This window comes from Rhinoderma darwinii, chromosome 3 (genome assembly GCF_050947455.1).
Source record: "Rhinoderma darwinii isolate aRhiDar2 chromosome 3, aRhiDar2.hap1, whole genome shotgun sequence".
Taxonomy (NCBI): domain Eukaryota; kingdom Metazoa; phylum Chordata; class Amphibia; order Anura; family Rhinodermatidae; genus Rhinoderma; species Rhinoderma darwinii.
This window is the reverse complement of record NC_134689.1, coordinates 331,949,865-331,955,931: the sequence shown is the minus strand read 5'-3', so window position 1 is coordinate 331,955,931 and position 6,067 is coordinate 331,949,865. Positions and strand designations below refer to the sequence as shown.

Sequence of the window (6,067 nt, the reverse complement as noted above, 5' to 3'; positions counted from 1 at the left end):
CCAAAGGTACCAGATTTCTGAAGAGGTGTGTGTTAAATTAGGCGCAATTCTTGCCCACTACCCTGACTATTTTATTGGTGCAAAATAGGCCATTATTAATAAATGTGCGCCATTGTGTCCAGTCGCAGAACGCTGCTGATACTGAGCTCTGAGTGATCACTGGTATTGGCTTTACTGCATAGATTCAGAGCTAGTTGTAGTCACTAATGTATAAATACATTTCTCATTTTCAGCTCCTCCAGAGAAATCCTGCCAGGCGCTTAGGAGTCAATGGTAACATCAGAAGCCACCAGTTCTTTCAGCATATTGACTGGGTCTCTGTGGAAGCCCTTCGGATGCCCCCACCATACATCCCTATAGTAAGTAAATAAACAGAAATAAACTTTATATACAGTATATGCTCTGTGTACTATTATAGCACTTAACACATGGCACTCTTTTATGTAAAAAATACTGTGCCCAATGCCTTTGCAAATGAAAAAAAAAAAACTTTTAGGAAATGGTCCATTAACTTTTTCTAAGAAAAAACGTATGCCGGCTAGAATTATTTTTTTTTCTCTGTCATTTTTTTAAAGTCAAATGGGAGAAATGGCACATAACTGTTTGCATAGTCATAAATGCACTAATGCCGTGGTATGTATTGACTCAATGCCAGCCAACTGTAATGGGCATAGTCTACTGTCCTAATATGGCTTTTAGGTTCTGCCTATTGGAGATTTCCTCCCCTTCTGAGAAACCCCTAAAAGTTATCATAATAGATTTTTAAATTTTTCGGATCAACCATTTAGTCTTTATGAGCTTTCAAATCATATTCTTCTAATTCTCCTTCTTATAGCCATCTACACCTCATCGCCATGCCGGACAATTCCATCTGGGCAGAATGGAGGCAGCAGAGGCCGAGGAGGGACCTTTATCCATGGAAGATCAGGCCATGTTTAGAGGGTTTTCATTTGTCACCTGGTAAACCCTCTACAAAACACTATCTCTAATGTCATCAGAGCAAGCTGTCCTCCTGAGCTCCTGGGAGAAGATCAACGGAAGACCAGAAGAATGGACGACAACAGACGATCATGGTTACAGTTGGTAAGTATGAGCACAACAACATCCGTGCTACATTAACTCCTAGGCATGTTTTATACATTTTAGCTTAAATTTGCCGGTACTGATTTGCTCAAGCCCATAACAGCACCAACTGGTGGTGCTGTCATGCGATAGGAGGAAATACAAAGGTGCGGAATGGCCGGCTATTAAGGGGTGGAGGAGGCCGGATTTTTTATTTTTTTTTCAACTAACATCTCAAACATGCCTATTATATTTAGAAAATGTTTATACTACACATAGAGATCTACTCTATATGTAGTACATGAAAAAAGATACCGGTACTTACATTTCCTCCTACCCATGACAAGTCTGTCATAGGTGAGGGGAAAAGGTGCGGAATGGCCGGCTATTAAGGGGTGGAGGAGGCCGGATTTTTTTTTTTTTCTTATTTAATTTGCACCACAGAACATGCCTAAGATATTTATAATATTTTTATATTACACATAGAGATCTGCTCTATATATAATAATGAGAAAAGTTACCGGTAATTATATTTCCTCCCATTTATGACAAGTCTGTCATAGGTGAAGATAAAAGGTGCGGAGTGGCTGGCTATTAAGGGGTGGAGGAGTCCAGATTTATTTTTTTTCAAAGAAAGTTTACAAAAAAATTTAGACGTACATGACAGAATAGCTTCTTATATGCTGGGGACTAAGGAACACTAAGCATCAAACGAGTATGTGGCAGAGGGCAGCAGCAAGTAATAACACATATACCTGACCGGCTTAGCAGGCGGAAGTGCAGTCTGATAGGTCACATTGGAAACAGAAGGGCAGCTGCAGGAACTAATAATTTAGCAGAAATGTAGAATAGCAAGCTAGATCTGTAATTTATAGCAAGCACCAGAATAAAATAATCTAGTAGAAGTAACAGGCGGGTAGCATAATGCTGGCCATACACATATGATAGCTGTTAGACAACTATCTACCCAGACTCAGATCTGCTGATCGTGCTTGTTTATTTCAGTAGGGACTCACCTCTGGCAGGGTTTTTCTCCTGGTAAAAAAAGAATGCTCGCTCCTCATTTCCCTCAACAGATTGTCAAAGGACAGTCGAGTTCCCGTCATACATATTAGGTTGTTGGCAGATCCCGCCAGCGTGTATTTTATTTATATGGCCAGATTTAGAACTAGAATGTCCAATTCATATTATCAGGCAAGATCTGACCTATAACCAGGAGCGTTGCTAGGGACGTAAAATATCAGCGGCACAAGCCCCAGGATATATGTTTACCCCCCAACAAAAAAACCATATACATCTCAAAGATTTCTGTAAGACTGTGGCCGCTATAGTTACCGCCCCCCTGTAGATAGCGCTACGCGCGCACACACACCCTGTAGATCATGCTACACACTTCCCCTGTAGATGATACCACACAATTCCATCTTTGTAGATGGTGCCACATGCCGAGACGAGACCCTTGCGTAGGCTGGTGTGATCCTGTCCCAGTGTCTTATAGGTTGCAGCCCGGGCTGACTGGCAGATGTTAGCCTGGGGGAAAACATAAGAAACGTTGTCATACACTTATGTTGCTGTTTCTTGGCTGTTCCACCACTGATGGTTTCTGGGTCACCTGATGCTTCCTTTTTTTTTATAACCTAGTGCCATTGAGTATCGTCCATAACAATCCCACATTACCACAGCGTGATGCGACATTGTTATAGATGACAGACATGACCTCAAGTTATAAATAAAGGAGCAGCAGTCGAACCAGGAAACCATCAGTGGTGGAACAGCCAAAAATCAGCAACGTAAGTGTGTCATATGACAAGATTTATCAAAAAAGAAACACAGAAACCCTTTCAACTAATGCATTTCTCTAGGGTCCTTTTACACGGCCAGACAAGAGCCATGAAAATGAGCGCTGATCCACGAAACAGCCCATTAATCGGCGCTCTTTTGCGCCTTTAACAAGGGACAATGCTTGGATATGTATGGGGACGAGCGATGGTTACTACGATCGTTAATTCCCATACATTTCCATCATGTCGGCAGCACACCTCCCTGTTTACACAGGGACATGTGCTGCCGACTAGCAAACAATTTATTGGCCTCGTAAACAAGTCGATTAGCTGATGAACGAGCGCTTGCTCATTCCTCGGCCGATAGTTGCCCGTATGAATGATGTTATTATCGATCACATCTAAGTTCATGATCTTAGATGTGATCGTTATTAGCTGGATCCTGCTTGTCAGAGACACACAGGACCAGCGTTGGTTTAAGCCGTCAGTCCTGCAGACCTGAAGTATTTAGCTTTGACGGCAAGATACAGCTTGTATGTATACAGAATACATAGAAACTGTATCTGAAGAGAAAGATTTTTTTAAATAAATAACAAATTTAAAAGTTGTTTAAAATGAAATAAAACATTGATTTATTAACAATAAATGGCTTCAAATATTTGCATAGCCGTTAAAGTCTGTAGTCAAATATAAAATGGACACGTAGCGGTTAAGGAGTGATTAAAACTGTATATAAACAATGCAAGCGGCCAATTACTGCATCACAAAACCACGGCAAATCATAATAAAACCGCTTGTGTATTTTTAGAAGCAGTTTTAATGTGTTGTTTTAAACTGCACCTCAACTGCTACATGTGAATATACCCTAACAGAACAAAACAGTCAAGCCTCCTTCCCCCACACAAAAACTATAACTAAACTTTCCCCTCGCATAACATCTACAGCAAAGCCCCCTTACCCTACACAACTGAACTCCAACGCGTTGAGGTCAAATCACGTTTTTTTGCAACAGTAGTTGTAAAATTACTTTTATAACCATGTCATTATCACAGATTTGCGAAAATCTCTACAAATGAAAAACGCAATATGACCATAACCTGTGAATAGATGCTAAAGAAGGCCAAACACATGGCAGATATGGTCAAATCTCCTCATACAAACTAATTAAAGGCTATGTACACCTTTGAAAACTTTTTTTTTCTTTTCTTTTTTTTAATAAAACAGTACATCAGTGTGGAATATTTGCCAACAGTCCCGAATTTGCCGCACGTGTCCCAGCAACTACCATATTCAATTGTACCTGTGTCCTCAGGATGCAGACACAATTGAATATTATGTCAGAGCAAGAAACTATCCAGTCGCTGCTCTGCCATTTACTCCTTCTGAAGCGGAATCCCCAGCAAGAACGTTGTCGACGCTCTGGCCGGGTATTGCGCTCCTAAAGGGAGCCCCTGACGTCTCGGTTTATAGGGTTGGTGTGGATTCCCAGAATACAGTCACAAGATTAACCCAGCACACAGAAAAAAAGGAGAAAATGTCATTGATGCAACGATTATTTAAAATCTTTGTCGTATTTTTCATATATTTAAATTTATATATATATATATATATATATATATATATATATATATATATATAGATCAATCATGAATGCATAGGCGACCAAAGTCTGAGGATGATAAAGGCCCATTACAGGCCTTTATCACTGCCGCTGTGCACAGAGAAAGATGAGGGTATAGGAGCCTAAGGCGTCTGTCTGCCAGACACTCTGAAAGGAGGTCTCCTTTCAGAGCATCCTTGGATTTTAGTCGCTTATGCATTTATGACTGATCTATATATATATATATATATATATATATATATATGTGCTAGGTTAATCTTGTGACTATCCATATATGGACAGTGATGTCAAGTCCTCCTCCAGGAGAGGAATCCCCGGCCAGCTCGTTGAGGACACTCTGGCTGGGTATTCCGCTCCTAGAAGGAGACCCTGATGTCTCTGTCCATATATAGACACAGGGCTGCCATCAGGGCAGTACTACTGGTACTGCCGTCAGGGGCTTGACCAGAGTGATGAAAAAATAGGGGCCCGCTCACTTCTCAGCTGCTTTAAACATTTGAATAAGGGCCCCAGCATTAGTCAATTGGAGATAGGACGGACCCTGCAATGTAATAGGGCCCATTCCTTACTCTGAAGTAACTAACGCTGGGGCCCTGAGAGGACTTACAGAAGAGGAAGATGCAGCATGAGAAGCAGAAGTTCCGTGTGGAGAGAGCCGTCCATCAGACACGTCCCTCTCTACACAGCCGACTGGACCTGCAGGCTGGTGAGTGTCCCCCCCTCTCCATCCTGCTTCCCATTCCCCCTGACCCCACTTGTAGAATATATAAAGTATGTTAAAATGTTTTTGATTTTTTTTTTGTTTCCCTAGTGTCTTTTTGCCTCGATTTTCGCAAACGTGACAAAAATGGCGCAGTTTTGCCACGATAATATAAAAATCACGGCAATACACGCTATTTGTGCCACGATTACGAAAATTGCATAAAAAAAGGATACAAAATATAAAAAAATAGTGCTGTTAGGCTATATTCTCACAGTGCGGTCAAATCATGTTTTTGCCACGATTTTGCAAAAATTGTGCCCAAAAAAATGGGATTTGACCGCACTGTGTAACTAGACTAAGATCTTATTCAGACGGCCGTGTTCGGTCCGTGATATACGGAGCGTGTATTTCCCAGGCCGACCACAATTCAGGGAGCCAGACTCCTAGCATCACAGTTATCAATGCTGCTAGGAGACCCTGCCTCTCCGCGGGAATGCTGCCCCATGCTGTAACAATGTTTTCAGTACGGGACTGGGGACAGTATTCCCACGGGAAAGGGAGGGACTCCTATGATTATAGATAACTGTGATCGCTTCTCTGCCTTTTGGCTAAGATCAAGTGTAGTACCTGCTCAAGCTGAGGTTAGTAATCATCCCTGCCAGTGGTTCAGCGGCCATCGTAGGGGGATGACAGAACGCCGAGGTGAGGGCAGGGAACCACAACGGTCATGGCTCTGGTGTACGCATTTGGTTTAAAGGTACCATTTGTAGGTGACCAGGCGACCACCGGATCGAGGTCAGGAGGTCGGGTAGTTTGGAAGCCCGAGTTGCTATGTGCCCCAGGGCTGGTGACCCTGGGGTGCCCTAACTCACTGGCGGTGGGATCCCACTGAGTGAAGGT

General features: G+C 42.3%; 1 pseudogene; it reads left to right on the top strand.

Moving 5' to 3' along the window:
* The first annotated feature begins 5,755 nt into the window (after positions 1 to 5,755).
* Positions 5,756 to 5,825, top strand: LOC142751155 (U2 spliceosomal RNA; annotated as a pseudogene).
* Positions 5,826 to 6,067: the final 242 nt, after the last annotated feature.